Raw genomic sequence first — 15121 nt, forward strand, 5'->3', positions numbered from 1 at the left:
AGGGACAATATAATGGCCCCTAAGGTCCAAGAAGTTCTATCCTCTGTAACTTTGCAGAGTTTATTTTAGATGAAGAGTTAAAAGAGTTCATTCACAACAGCTGAGACCCAAGTTAGAAAACTGTGACATTCAGGTGAGAGTTGGATATTATACCTAAATTTATATCTAGAGCTAAGTAGCCGCTGGCCTCTTTGTGTTTGAGGCAAAATTCATGTTATTGGAAATGATTGGGTAAGGAAATAGCAGATTGTATTATAGTTTAAAAAACAGACCTTTAGTTGAGACTTGCCTCAGTCCTTGAGTAGATGGGTACACAGGTGGTATAAGCCTGGGTCATTTCCTAACCTTTCATATTTCCCTTTTCTGCCATATCTCAGTTCTACTTTTTCTTTTTATATTCTTTTTTTTTTAAGGCAATTGGGGGTAAGTGACTTGCCCAGGGTCACACAGTTAGTAAGTGTCAAGTGTTTGGTCTGAGGTCACATTTGAACTCAGGTCTTCCTGACTTCAGGGCTGGTTCTCTATCCCCTGCACCACCTAGCTGCCCCATACTTTTTTTTAAAAAATATTCTTTTTTTTTTCTTTTTCTTTCCTTTTTTTCATTCATTGCCCTAGGGCTGCTGTATCTTGGATGATGCCAGCTCCCTTGGATCTTTTTCCTGCCCTAAAAATCTCTGCATAGTTCTGAGATAGAGCCTTCCTTTTATGCAAATTCTTTAGGGCATGAACACGGCTCATGAAATGACTTTGACTGATTTAAGAAGATATACAGGCCCAGTTCCGATTGTGGTTCCAATTGACTGAGTCAATCAGAAAGTAAGGATACAAAGGTAATATCTTCTTTTTTTGTAATAACTTTTAGATGGGTTGTATAATCAATGGCTGTCTGCACTTACACTAGAATAGTTCTAGTTCATAGAGCTTATAATATTGATGGGGCATATGATGAATCTACAAATACATAAAATACAAAATAGAATATGATTACCTGAGAGACGCAAAGAAAAATTACAACTCAAGCCATAAAGGTAATTTCTACCCTGAGGAAAATTTAAAGGGGAAACTACCATTTTGCCTGGATCTTAAAAAATATGTAGGATATCTACCAAAGATAGGAATAATAGAGAGCATGATATGCAGCAATATATGATCCAAGACAAAAAAGAAAAAAGAAAAGAAAGAAAAATATAAAAAGGAAGGAAGGAAGAAACTGAACAGAGAGGCAACATAGTTTAGTGGAAAGAGCCCTGGTTAAGGGGTCTGGAAACCTGGGATAGAATCCTGGTTCTCTACTTACTAATAACTCTGTGGTCATGACATCACTTAACGTTTGATTTACTACTTATTAACAATAGCATTCTAATGACATTTCATTGTCAGAAACTTTTGTAACAGACATGGAAATAACATAAAAGGGTTAAAAATTCATCCCAGAATAGATATTCTTTCCTTATTCTCATTCTCTCTGGTCCAGTAATATGGAAACTACACATAGCATCTGCTTTGACAGTTTCCTGCATTCATAACATAAAATCCAGGTTTCCGTTAAAAAAAAATCTGAAACAAGAGCTACTGCAACCTCTTTAGTCACCACAATCCCTGGTCCAAAGCTGAGGAGCCCAATTTTGTCTTTGCCTAGGCTAATTTTGTTCATTCATTCATTCATTCATTTATTAAACCTTTATTATGTATTAATCAATACACAGAATACCATGCCAAGCATGAGAAGTAAAACAAAAATTAGATAATATACTCTCTGTTTTTAAGAAGCATAGTCTAATAGAAGAATAAATCATAATCATAAATAAATAAAATCATAAACACATTCTATAAATAGAATTTCCTTTAGTATCTGGGCCCTTCTCACCATAGAATAACCCTTTACCATATCAACCCTTTATCCCATTAGTGAGTTCTTTCTAAGGGTCTCATTTTGGGGTGGACTCAGACTGCTCATGCTTCATTCTCTTCCTGGCTGTACCTCTTACTCTCTGGACTTCATCTCTCAGGTGGCATAACCCTTGTTGGTATATTCTGCCCCTCCCTACTTTTCAACTTCCTTTTATGTATTGACTTCCCCAACAGGATAACCACAACCTGGACCTAGAGCTAAATAATAGAAAGGAAGCAAATCAGATAGGATTTGAGAAATTTTGCAGAGCCTTCAAAAATCCCAAGCTAATCCTTAGCACAAACCCCATCTTTCAGCATCAGTATTGGTGATACTACATGTCTATGAATCATGGAACACTATCTGAGGAAGCAAAAGTGTGGGTGAACCAAAAGGTACTAGGCATGGTAGTATAAGTAAGTTGCAATATATTTATCCTCCACCCTCCTCCATGAGCTACAATCAAGAAAAGATATAATATGCATCATCAAGGAAATGTAAGATTAAGAAAATATTTGGACTGCTCCTATAGAGAGAAATAATGAAGGATAACTTAAAAAACCTGAATGTTGTTGAAATATTAAGAGATCTAGGAGAGGATTTACAGCTTCTGAAAACCTTGACTCCTCACTTTCACTCACCCCATGTATCTAATCACTTGTCAGATTTTGTTATTTCTCCTTCCACAAGATCTATCCAACGCAAGCCTTTGTTATCTCTCACCTAGATGATTATAATAGCCTCGTAATTGGTCTTTCTAATTCAAGGGTGTCCCCCACTCCAGTCTATTCTCCAGTAAAGGGAAGAGAAGGAAATAGGAATGAGAAGGGAAAAGAATAAGGAAAGGAAGATAATAGGAATGAGAAGAGAATATGGAAGGGAAGACAGTAGGGAAGGGAAAGGAATAGAAATGAGAAAGGAATAGGGAAGGGAAAAGCATAGGGAACAGAATAAGCATTTTTATAGCTCCTACTATGTGCTAGGTATTGTGCTAAGCACTTATATAAATATTGCCTCATTTGATCCTCATGAAAAGGTTGTGAGGTAGGTGCTATTATTTTCCCCATTTTACAATTGAGGAAACTGAGGCAGATAGATGTTACATGACTTGCCCAAGGCTACATAGCTAGTGAGTGTCTCAGGTTAGATTTGAATGCAGGTTTTCCTGAATCCAGGCTCAGCATTCTATTCACTGTGCCACTAGCTGCCCCGACATAGCCACTAAATTGATATTTTTAAAATTCAGGTCTGATCATATCCCCAGCTTCACCCCCTCAGTGAACACTAGTGACTCTCTATTACCTTTAGAATCAAATATAAACTTTGCTGCATGTATGGCATCCAAAGCTCTTTGTCTAGTCCAACCTTGCTCATTTCATAGATGAGAAAATTAAGGCCTTTTGTAAGGAAAGTATGAGGTTAAGTCACCTGCCCACAGACATTTAGATTTTAAATAGTAGAGTTGGTATTTGAAGCAGATTATCTGACAACTCAAAATCCATTGCTTTTTGGACTATACCATGTCACCTACCTGGGTGGAAAGAAGGAAGGAGACATTGATGATGGAGACCCTTGAAGATCATGGATTATTAAGATACAATAGATTATTAGAAGGTGTTAATTGCTCAAGGTCAGAGACTGTATCCTCCAAACTATGAATATCCTCTAGTACAAATCAGCAAGTACTGATGATAGCCCTCTCATTTTCATGGCAAAGGTAGCAGTCAGCAACTCAGAAATGCTTTTGGACAAGATTTAAATTCTTATATGTGTGCATCTAGTCTAGAAAAGTATCTTTATTTTATCACTCTCCTTTTCATCTTTGCATGTTTCTTTTTAAAAATCATCTGAGTTTTATTTTCCTCTTTCCATATACTGAAATCATGTGCTACCCCCAGAATCCTGTGCTTTGCCCAACTCCTATTTAGACTGATAGATGAATGACATCCAGACTTTGTGGTTGTGGTGGGTGAGTATGAACCAAGGGAGCCAGGCATGCCTCAAGGGAAAAAATCCCTAAGTTTCCAGGAAGTATCTTATGTTTAAAGTGTAGGGAAGTGAAACTTCAACTATGACAACACCTGACTTACCCCTCAGCTTAACCCCTTGGACATGGGTGCCCTACAATCACTCAGATGTATGATCGTGGCTGCACCTTTCAAACATTAGTAGCACTTTTTTGCTCTTGGTTGGGAATAGGTTTGGGTAAGGATTTCTTCCTAATTACTGGTATACAGGCCTAATCATCCTTGGTGGCACTCACTAGTAGTGATGAGGTAATGGGACATGGACCCTGAATTTTCCCATACATTTCAGTAAACCCATCCCTGGATTTTCCCACACAACCCAGACCCTGGTGTCTCACTGGAGGTATTTACCACATCCCAGCCCACCTAGATACTCAATAGTTCTTTCACTATGGCTCTCTCCACCCACCCCAGACCACTTAATTCCTTTCACAGTTGCTCTTGGGCCACCCCAGACTGCTTGCATATACTGCCCACTCCTTAATCCCATTCAGATCCTCTCACTGTCCTTTTTGCATATAAGCACCAGTCTTACCCCCCATTAAGTTGCAGATTCCCTAAGAATCTCACCTGCTCCTATTGGCATTACAATAAACCTTGCCACCTTGACTGAAAGAAGGGCTTGAATGCTTGAATTCTTTCCAGGCAGACTTGTCCTGTACCCTGACATTTTGGGGTTCCTAACAACCTCAAATCACATCTTCGGGGTTCCCAATAACCAAACCACATCAGTAGCAGAGGCAGCCCTAGGGGTGTACAAGGTGGGTGGACATCCAGGGGGTAACACATAGGAGCAGTTTTGGTAGGAATACTTTAATCTTTTTTTTATTTTTGTAATTTTTTATTCATTTTAAACTTAAATACAGAAAGAGAAAAGAAAAAAGAACACTTCTACACTGTACATGCAGCAGAATATGAGAGGATTCAATATAAAATACATTTTCATTTCAAGAAAACCTACATAATACATAATTAATACCACACATTGTTTTCAAAGCTACCCAGTTTTTCTTTGATTCCTTGTAGGTTTTCTTTTGTCTTCTGCTGTCCATGAAAGTTTTTTCCCAATTTTCTGCATTCCTTCTATTCTTGGCTACATTGGTTTTATATATACAAGTAATTTTTAATTTTAAATGATTGAAATTATCCATTTTACACTTCAACAATGTCTCATAATATACTTTATGGTGAATCTTCTTCCTTTACATCTTTTTTCCTGTTTTTTTAAAATTCCAGACCTTTTATAAATGTTCATATTTTAATTGATCACTTAACAAACATTTATTAAGTGCTTACCATGTGCCAGGGGTTAGAGATACAAATACAAAAAGAAAAAAGAAAAAAACAGTATCTACTCTTAATGAGTTTATATTACTTAATACCCTTCCCTTTCCCCCCCATAAAAGTATTTTGCATAGTATTTACTTTGTGATAAGTCAAAATGAAGCCTCAAACCTACCAGTAGACCATAACACACACAATACTCAATGGGACAAATTTTCAAATTTTTCCAAGGACACCAAGGATTTTATCCAGGCTGAGATTGTCAGGATAAATGTTCAATTTCAAAGCTATAAGCTGGAAGTGTCTTTTCTTAGACTCTCACAAAAAGCTAGGTATGCAATTTGCAGCCCTACCCCCAACATATAGCTTTTCAAACTAATAGCACACATTCCTATAAAATGGACTAAAAATTTGAACATTTAACTGAAACATCAATGACAACACTTATAAACAGGGCTTGGAAAGTGGACAAAAAGCTAATCATTTGCAAACCGTCCAACTGGCAAACCTTTGAAGGAAATGGTGGACAACAATGAGCCATTAGCCTCATTCCTCCACAAGCTCTAGACTAGCAGTTCTCAAAGTTTTTGGTCTCAGGACCCCTTTACACTTTTAGAAATTGAAGATCCCAAGAACTTTTGTCTATGTGGGTTATGTTTATTTTTGTTGTTTAGTTGTCTAACTCTTCATGACCCCATTTGGGGTTTTCTCAGTAAAAGTACTGGAGTGGTTTGCCATTACCATCTCCAGCTCATTTTACAGGTGAAGAAACTGAGGCAAACAGGGTTAAGTGATTTACCCAGTTTCATTCAGCTAGTAAGTGTCTGAGGCTGAATTTGAACTCAGGTCCTCCTGACTCTAGGACTGGCACTCTACTCACTGTGCTGCCTAGTTGCCCTATTTATCTTTGTCATATTAGAAAGGAAAACTGATAAAATTTTAAAATGTTTATTTATTAATTTATTTAAAAATTAAAAACAAACCCATTATATATTTATCAAAAATAACAATATTTCCCAAAACAAATTAATAAGAATATGAGTCATTTTACATTTTTTACAAATCTCTTTACTGTCTAGTTTAATAGAAGATAACTGTATTTTCATGTCTACTTCTGCATTTGATCTGTTATGCTACGTTGTTCTGATTGAAGTATATGAAGAAAATCTGAGTTGGAAAAGAGAGGAATATTTCAATAACCTTTTCAGATTATTATGGATATCCTTATTTGATAATATACCAAAACTTGACAAGTAATAATTTCTTAAATATTAGTTACAATGTGGAATATGAAACTCTATCAATGAACTTTTCATACTCTAGTACCTCAGAATTCATTGGTCTATCTTGTACTTTGAATGGATCTTTACCTAAATATGGTTTTATTACATCATGCATTGGCCATTTAGAAAGTATTGGTTTAATGACACATTTCATTAGATAATATCAATTTATATGCATTCAAATCACATTAATTTATATCACCATTCATCAGTAAAAGTCTTTTAAATATTGGAAAGCTACCATGGCTAAAGAAACAAGTTTTCAAAAATTCTGATTTTTGCTTGAAAGTTTTTATTTTATCATTGGCAAACAAATTCTGTTTTCCTTGAAGTGACAGGATCACTTCATTCATTTTTGAGAAATTATTTACAAAATGCCCACATCTGAATAACCAGCTTGTCAGTCATTCTTTCAAGTAAAAATGGTGTTTCATGAAAAAGGTGGCTAATTCAAAGCAACTCAATTGTATAAGTGCTATTCCTCAAGACAGCCATAACTTTAGTATGCAGCAGAAGGACTTTATGTATAGTTCCCTATCTCATCCCACAGAATATTCGAAAGATGTACACTCACAGGCTGTGATTTAATAAAATTAATAATGTTTAGTACTTCATTAAACCCATAAAGTGAAACTGGCACATAGTAGGTACCTAATAAATGCTTGTTGACTGACAAAATAAAACCCCAACAACAAACTGGCTTCTTTTCATTGCAAGTGAATGGTAATAAAGAATTTGTTGTTGGTTAGTCATTTCAATCATGTCCAACTCTTCATGACCCCATTTGGGGTTTTCTTGGCATAGATACTAGAGTGGTTTGCCATTTCCTTCTCCAGCTCATTTTACAGATGAGGAAACTGAGGCAAACAGAGTTAAGTGACAAGCCCAGAATCAAGCAAGCCTCTTGCATACAGTGACCCTTGAGCTTAGCTTTGAATGGAAGTGAGGGATTTTAAGAAGCAGAAGTGAAGACCCATAGAGATGGGAAATAGAAGATAATTTTGTGATCTACGAGTAGGCCTGTTTTTCTGAGTTATAGTATATGAAGGGGAGTTAAGGTATAGAAAGTTTGAGGAGATGGGCTGCAGTCAGTAAGTCTCTGAGGTCAGATTTGAACTGAGGAAGATGAGTCTTTCTGACTCCAGGTCAATTGTGCCACCTAGCTGCTCCATGGTAAAGAATACAATGACTACAAATAGTTGGGTATCACTACCTTGATTCATGCTAAGACACCAACAATTTTATCCATTGCTTTTGTACCTTCACTTCAAATGTCAACATAGTTGTCCCAGGATAAACTACAAGATTCAAGAAAAGTTTTTCAGCACTTTGAATGTTTCAGCAACACTTCTGTTTGTTGCCAAGCATTCACATATGAGAAGATATTCGGTGATTAGTTGGTGCTGATACAGGATAAATACAAGCAAAACAGCAGGTTTAGTCATGCCTTTAGAGTCTTTCATTGGTATGGTCCTTTTCAATTATAAGTTTCTCTGGTTCTGGCAAGGGTAGTAAAAACAAACAAACAAACAAACAAAAAACTATTCCAAAAATCTCTCTTCCTTTCTATAATTTGCTCCTCAAAATGAGCTCCCAAAAGGCAACTATATAACAGACCTTTCTTGAATGCAAAGACTTAAGGTTCCAATCCAATCTCTGATACTTAACTGTGTTACCTTTGACAAATTGTTTTACCTTCCTGAGCCTCATCAACAAAATGGAAAGAATGATACTCATACTACTTGTCTTACAGGGTTGATGTGATGAAAAAGCACTTGATAAACTCTGAAGTGCTTTCAAAATAAAAGTTACCACCTCAACCTGAGATTCCCCCAAAGGTTATATTTCTTGAGATTAATTAGTCATTTAATCAACAAACATTTATTAAGAGCCTAAAATGTGTTGAGCACCATTTGAGCTGCTAAGGCTACAAAGACAAAACAGAAATATTCTGGGGTGGGGGGGGGAAGTATGTACACATAAATTAGCATTTGAGGTTAGCGTGGGGGGCTACAGGGAGGCACTAGCACCTGGAAAATCATGGAAAGCCTCTTATACACTGGCCCTTGAGCTTAGCTTTGAATGGAAGTGAGAGATTCTAAGAAGCAGAGGTGAAGACATGCAGAAATGGGAAATGGAAGATAATTTTGTGAACTACAAAAAGTAGGCCTGTTTTTCTGAGCTATAGTGTGTAAAAGGAAGTAAGGTGTAGAAAGTTTGTGGAGATAGGCTGTGGTTAACTCTAAATCTCAAATATGAGAAAATGGAGCTTCTTCATCGGGGAGAAACATGGTCAGACCTGAGCTTTAGTTATGTCATTTTGGCAGCTAATGAGGAAGGTGGATTGGAGAAGAGAGAGACTGGAGACAGGGATACCAACTAGGAAGTCAATATAGTCCAGGCTGGCAGGGATAAAGGCCTACCTAGCCAGAGGTGGGGAGCCAGGGGACATGTGGCCCTCTAGGTCCTCAAGTACGACCCTTTGACTGAATCCAAACTTCACAGAACAAATTCTGTGAAGTTTGGATTCAGTCAAAGGGCCTAGACTAAGATGACCACCATGGGAGGGAAAAGTAGAGAAAGGATAGCACACTGGATCCTGAGGTTACCAAGACCAAAACGGAAACAGTCTCAGACCTCAAAGAGCATACATTGTTTCAAGGTGGAAGGGAGGGAGGGAAAGGCTTGGGAGAGTATTAACATAGCACATACAAAGTTAGGGAATACCAGATTTAACAATCTCGTTCACTGAAGCAGGAGACACTATTACCAAGTTGGGGGTAGTAAGAATGAGGGCAGGCTTCACAGAAGAAGCAGCATTTGAGTTGTCCCTGGAAGAAAGATAGTAATTCAGAGAAGCAGAAGAGGAAAAATTACATTCCTGAAATTACATTAAAGGTGGCTTGTGCAAATGCATAGAACTGTAGCAATGCTTCATGGTCTAGTCTGGCTAGATTGTAGAATGCATCAAGGCAAATTATATAAAAGGTTGAAAAGGCAGGTTGAAGCCAAATTGTCAGGCTGAGGGGTTTGTATTTTACCCTAAAGGCAATAGGCAGCCTATGAAGGACTTTTGGTTTTGGGGTTTTGGCAGTTGTGTGAATGGAATGGGGAAGGGGGAAAATGGAAGCAGGAAAATTCAATGGGAAATTGTTGTTGTCATTTGTCCTTCATTCTTGAAGAGGACCATGACATCAGGGAGGTGATGCTATGACTTGCAAATGAATTGGATTTAAATGAGGGAGGGCTGTGCAAAGGCACCAGCCTCACTTTCTCCTCCAGAGCCATCTGGGTCCAATAGTCAGATATAGATCATGATGACTAGAGATGGCCTCCAAAAGGAAGTTATTACAACAAGTGAAGGGAGAGGGGAGGCCAGCTTGTCTGTGTGAGTGGAAAGAAAAGAGATGTCAGATATTATTGAACTTGGCAGTCTATTGGATATAAGAGGTAAGGGAAAGGTAGGGAGAAAGAAAGACTAATGAGATTACAAACCTGAGTGAGAAGATAGTGGTTCCCTCAACAGGGAAATCTTGAGGAAGGGAAGGTATGGTGGGAAAAGATCATAAAATCTTTTTTGGACATGTTGTATCTGAGAGCATAAAGTTTAAGGGGAATGTTCTGGAGACAGTTAAAGGAAATGAAACATTTCTGGAAAAGGTAGGAAATGTCCAGACACTGTAATCCATTGGGGTTTCTCTCTGTCAGGAGCTGGGCAATTTGATTCATTAGAAATCTTCTGGAATTGTGGTTGGCCATTGTGTTGATATGAGTTCCTAAGTCTTTAGTTGTTTGTCTTTACAATTTTTTTTGTTGTTACTGTATATATTGTTCTAATTCTGCTCACTTCACTTTGCATCGGTTCATACAAGTCTTCCCAGGTTTCTCTGAAATAGTCCCCTTTCAAATTTGGCCTTTTTTGATCCACCCATTCCAACTACTAGTGTTCCCACCTTCCCACTCTCCACTGCAGATTGTTTTATCTTTATTTTCTATATATTTGCATAAATATGCAGTTTATCACAATAGAACATAAGCTCCTTAGGGGCAGGGATTATTTTGTCTTTGTCATTGTGTCTCCATTGACTAGCACATAATAAGCACAATAAATACTTGTTGATTGTGAAGAAGAAGTTTATACTATTTTGAAACATTAAAATAAAAATCTACCAAGTAAGTAGAATGTTTAGTTTATTTTCCATCAGGAGTCACCATTCACAGCCAGACATTTGCAATGCAGTCATAGGGTTATGACACAGTTTGAATACAAGCCAAGCTCAGTTAGTACAACTTCATCTTTGCAAGCACATTCTCTTTTAATTTCCTCATCATTTGGCCCTTTTATCAACACAGCTAAACGTTTATGATAATTAAATGTGGAAAAAAACCTGTCAATGCAATTCATGCTTGAAATTTTTAACAAACTAGAGAGCCAAGAAATGCAAAAGAATGGTCTCTACAACAACTCTGTACCAGTCATCTCTGCATGTGTTATATTTGAAGGTCTAAGGCATCTGCTGCCTATTTAATCAGTGATGACTCAGATGTTAGCATGACAACTGACTTACTGTTTTTCATCCAAACATTGAGGTTTTCAGTACTGGGTGCTCTTTAACTTTTGGTCTCTTCCCCATGTCTTTATGATCCTCCTAAGTAAAATATTGTGGCTGATTCATGGATAATATGATTTGCAGGCACTCAATAATGTTACCTTGAACCACTGTTTCAGTGAACAATGAGACAAGGGAAATTTGTAATCCCAGAAGTGTGTGTGAGTGTGTGTGTGTGTGTGTGTGTGTGTGTGTGTGTGTGTGTGGCTGTCAGACCTGGTGATATAATATCCTTTTCCTCTTCCTCAAATAATCAGTGACCCTAGTTTACATGAGATGAGAGTGAGTGGTAAAATCAAGGCTGAATGCAGGAATTTTGATTGGCAAGAGCCCTGGAAACAGGCATGGAAAAGTTGAAAATGTGTTTTCTGCAAGGCAAGGGGGTGCTTTTGGAAGTGGTGCAAGGGAGACATGTACCTTAGTCACAATAGGTTCCAAATGCCTTGGTTCACTTATTGCTCAGGATAAAATACTCTAAAAGCATGCAGTGTGTGACTCAGAGTTAAATCACCTAGTCAGTAGGACCATTTAAAAGGAGAGAATTATAGAAGACATCATGTACTCCTGGCTGAGAGTCAGGCAGTCTAATAGAATGGAGAAAGCATTAGTCTTGTAGTTCAGAAATGTGGGTCATTCTCCCAGCTCCACCAACCTTCACTGTGGGCTGGAATCACAAATCATCTCATTTCTCCAAGTCCTAGTTTCTTGACCAGTGAAATGGAGCTCATAACGTTTGTCTGAAGAGAATCATCATAACATTAAGAATCAAGGACTAGTCTTGGAGACAGAAAGACCTGTATTCAAGTCATGCCTTTGACACATACTGTGTCAATTAGCTTCTCAATGATTTCAGACAACTCTCCTAAGAACAGACTTTCTAGACAAGTTGCTGACCTGCATTACAGCAAGGAGTTTTTACTCCAAAGGCTCTCTAAACCAATGAAATCATGGGTCCAGACCAACCTACTCCTTTGCCTTCTGTCAAAAGCAAACAAACACAAAAACAAACAAACAAACAAAAAAACAACCTGTCCTACCTTGAAGAGTTAATATGAAGCCTAAATAAAATGAGTGGAGGTATTTTTTAAAAAGCATGTATAAATTGAAAAAATTTGAAAAAAGCGCTATACAAATTTAACTCTGATAAGGTGATACAGTGCACAGAATACTGGCTCCAGAGTCAGGGTCCCTGAGCTCAGATTCCATCTCTGTTACTTATTGTCTGTGTGAACTTTGGCAACCTACAACTCTTTGGGCCCCAATTTCCTCAGCTCTAATGAGGGAGTTAGACCAGTTGGCCTCTGAGGTTCCTTCTCACTCTCACTCTATGATACATAATAAATGCTGGTTGACCAAATATGAAAATGTATGCATTTTTTCATCTTAAACATATAATTTACATACAAAAAAGTCACTTATTCCTAACTCATTTTTATATGAGCATTATTACTCTGCACTTCTTTGTTTGAGAACATAATATTTTGGGGACGATATTTTTTTTTGCCAAGTTTTGATTTTTTTTAATCATCAAACCTCACTAATATGCTCAGCACTTATCAGTTTCTGTTTTGTTGGAATATGCATGACCATTGCTTTTTCTACCTCTTACCTACATCTCTTGGTTTGATTTATACAACACTGTACAAACTTTGAGATTTCCCTTTGATTCATCAAATAAGAGGTAACAAGATAATCTGTACAAACAGCTTCATTTTCTCTGAGTTGATCATGCTAACATGAATTCCCTTCCTCATTTGAAAGTGCACCCAAATCCTTGGGGGAGTCTTAGGAACAACATGATCTGAGACCCCTTTTCAGGTTTCTCAGGGAACTTGTGGCAATTGACAACAACCCAAGGTTGCTAAACTTTTAGTAATCCAGTAATTTTTGAACATGCAAAGCCACTTGTTTGGGCCCATTAATCTATTCAGATAAAAAAAGGTTTCATTGTAAGTCTTGGAAATCCCTAAATATACCATTTGATAACAGGAAAATTTTAAATTTGCTTCCTGTTTCTTAGATTAACAAGACTGTCATTTCTGCTAAGGCAGACTTAGTTTTAGAGTGTCACAAGCTTGCCATAAACGTTGCCAGTTCATTTATTCATTCAAGTATTTATTCTCTGACCGCTACATAATGACCAGAAAGGGCTCTTATGAAGAAATTATGTAGTAATTTGTAGATAACTTTTGTCTTGAAAAGATTTGTGCTGAGTTATCCGGTTATAATGCAGTGCTTACATCATTAGTGAAACTGAAGCATTTCAAAAGTGTGATTCATGCTAGCCTCTGGACAAATGACTCAACAAATCCCAAGCAAAAATACACTTTATTCTTTCTGCTCATTTACTAAATTAAATGAATAAAACTATCATGACAACTCAAAAAAGAAGTCTACCCCCATAGAAGAGTGGTTGGTTCAAGGATATTAACAGCAATCAAAACAATGAAAAACTACCATCAGTTACATTAAAGACTATTCTAAATTTCTGATGAGAGAAAGGCAAAATAAAACAACTCTGAGATTTCATCTCATACCCCACAAAATGGCAGAGATGATAGATAAAGGGTAGAAAATGGGCCTGTGATTTCATTGGTATCTTTTGTTTTTCAGTCATATCCAACTCTATATTATCCCTTTTTTCTTGGCAAAGATACTAGAGTGGTTTGCCGTTTCCAGCTCATTTTACAGATGAGGAAACTGAAGCAAATAGGATTAAGTAACTTGGCCAGGGTCACACAGCTAGTAAGTTTCTGAGGCCACATTTGAATCCAGGTCTTCCTGACCCCAGGCTGGCACTCTATCCACTGCCCTTTTCACTGGGCTAGGGAACTCCTAGATAAGGACACTCCCTCTATTAATCTTAGAACTTAGAGTCTTAAAGAGGTATCTAGAGCGCTAAGCTTAAGTGATTGCCCAGGGTCTTGTAACCAGTTGGTGTCAAGGGCAGGATTTGAATCTAGTTTTTCTTTGTTTAGAGGCCAACTTTCTGTCCACTATGTAATATAGCCTCTCTAAGGCAAAGATGACAAAAGATAGAAAAGTCCACGTTGGAGGAGCAATAGGAAGATAGACACACTAATACATTATTGGTAGAGTTGTAAATTGGTTAAACTATTAAAAATAGTTTTAAATTATGCAAAAAAACATTTACTAAACTATCCATATCTTTTCATTACTGCTGGTTATTTATCCCAAGGATGTAAAAAGATAAAAATAAAATGTACCTAGATATTAATCAGTACTTTTTGTGGTAGTAAAACAATGGAAACAAAATGCATACTTATTGGTCGAAAAATGGATAAACAAATTATGAAAGATAAACAATAGACTATCATTGTCATGTGAAAAATGAATGAGAAATTTGAAAAAAATAAACCATAGAAACATGGATATGAAATCTCAGAGTTAAGGAAGTGTAACTAGGGAAACAGCATACCCATACACAAATAAAGAACACAAACAAAAACAAAATAGTAAAATGAACCCAAACACTGAAGAATTATAATAACCAATCTTGACCTAGGAAAAGAAATATGGAAACAACTACCTCCTTTGCAGTGGGAGTGGGGTGAATCACAGATATAGAATGTTGCATATATGATAGTCATAGAGGCATGGTCATCACCAGTTTTATCTAATTGATTTTCTTGGTTGCAAAAGTAGGTTCATTTTGGGGTGGGGGAAACAATGTCAGGGAATAGAATTGTGCTATGAAAACAAAAGGTGGCAAAAATTAATTAAATTTTTTTAATATCTAAACATTTCTTACATAATTCCAAATTGTTTTCTAAAATGGCTGGACCAATTCACAGATAGCCTGAATGTTTTCTACTTCTACTTGTATACTCTCTCCTCCTTGGGTTTTTGTGCTACATATCTATCATGCTTGAACTCTTAACTCCTTATAACCTAGCTTTAATCTTTGTAGTAGTGTCATCTATGTCCCTGCTACGTATGGGTAAATCTTAAACATGGTCTTCTTCTGTCTTTGGCTCTTTCTCCCTCTCCCTCCTCTACTATGTG

The 15121-nt window shown here is 37.0% G+C and overlaps 1 long non-coding RNA gene across 1 annotated transcript in view; it reads right to left on the reverse strand.

Moving 5' to 3' along the window:
• Nucleotides 1–6281: 6281 nt before the first annotated feature.
• LOC114033110 overlaps nucleotides 6282–15121 on the reverse strand; it is a 30530-nt gene continuing 21690 nt past the window's right edge. The window contains exon 5 of the long non-coding RNA XR_003567925.1: nucleotides 6282–6369. This is a non-coding gene — a long non-coding RNA (uncharacterized LOC114033110). The remainder of the gene's footprint in view (nucleotides 6370–15121) is intronic.

Source organism: Vombatus ursinus, unplaced genomic scaffold (genome assembly GCF_900497805.2).
Source record: "Vombatus ursinus unplaced genomic scaffold, bare-nosed wombat genome assembly UNPS02006779.1, whole genome shotgun sequence".
NCBI lineage: Eukaryota > Metazoa > Chordata > Mammalia > Diprotodontia > Vombatidae > Vombatus > Vombatus ursinus.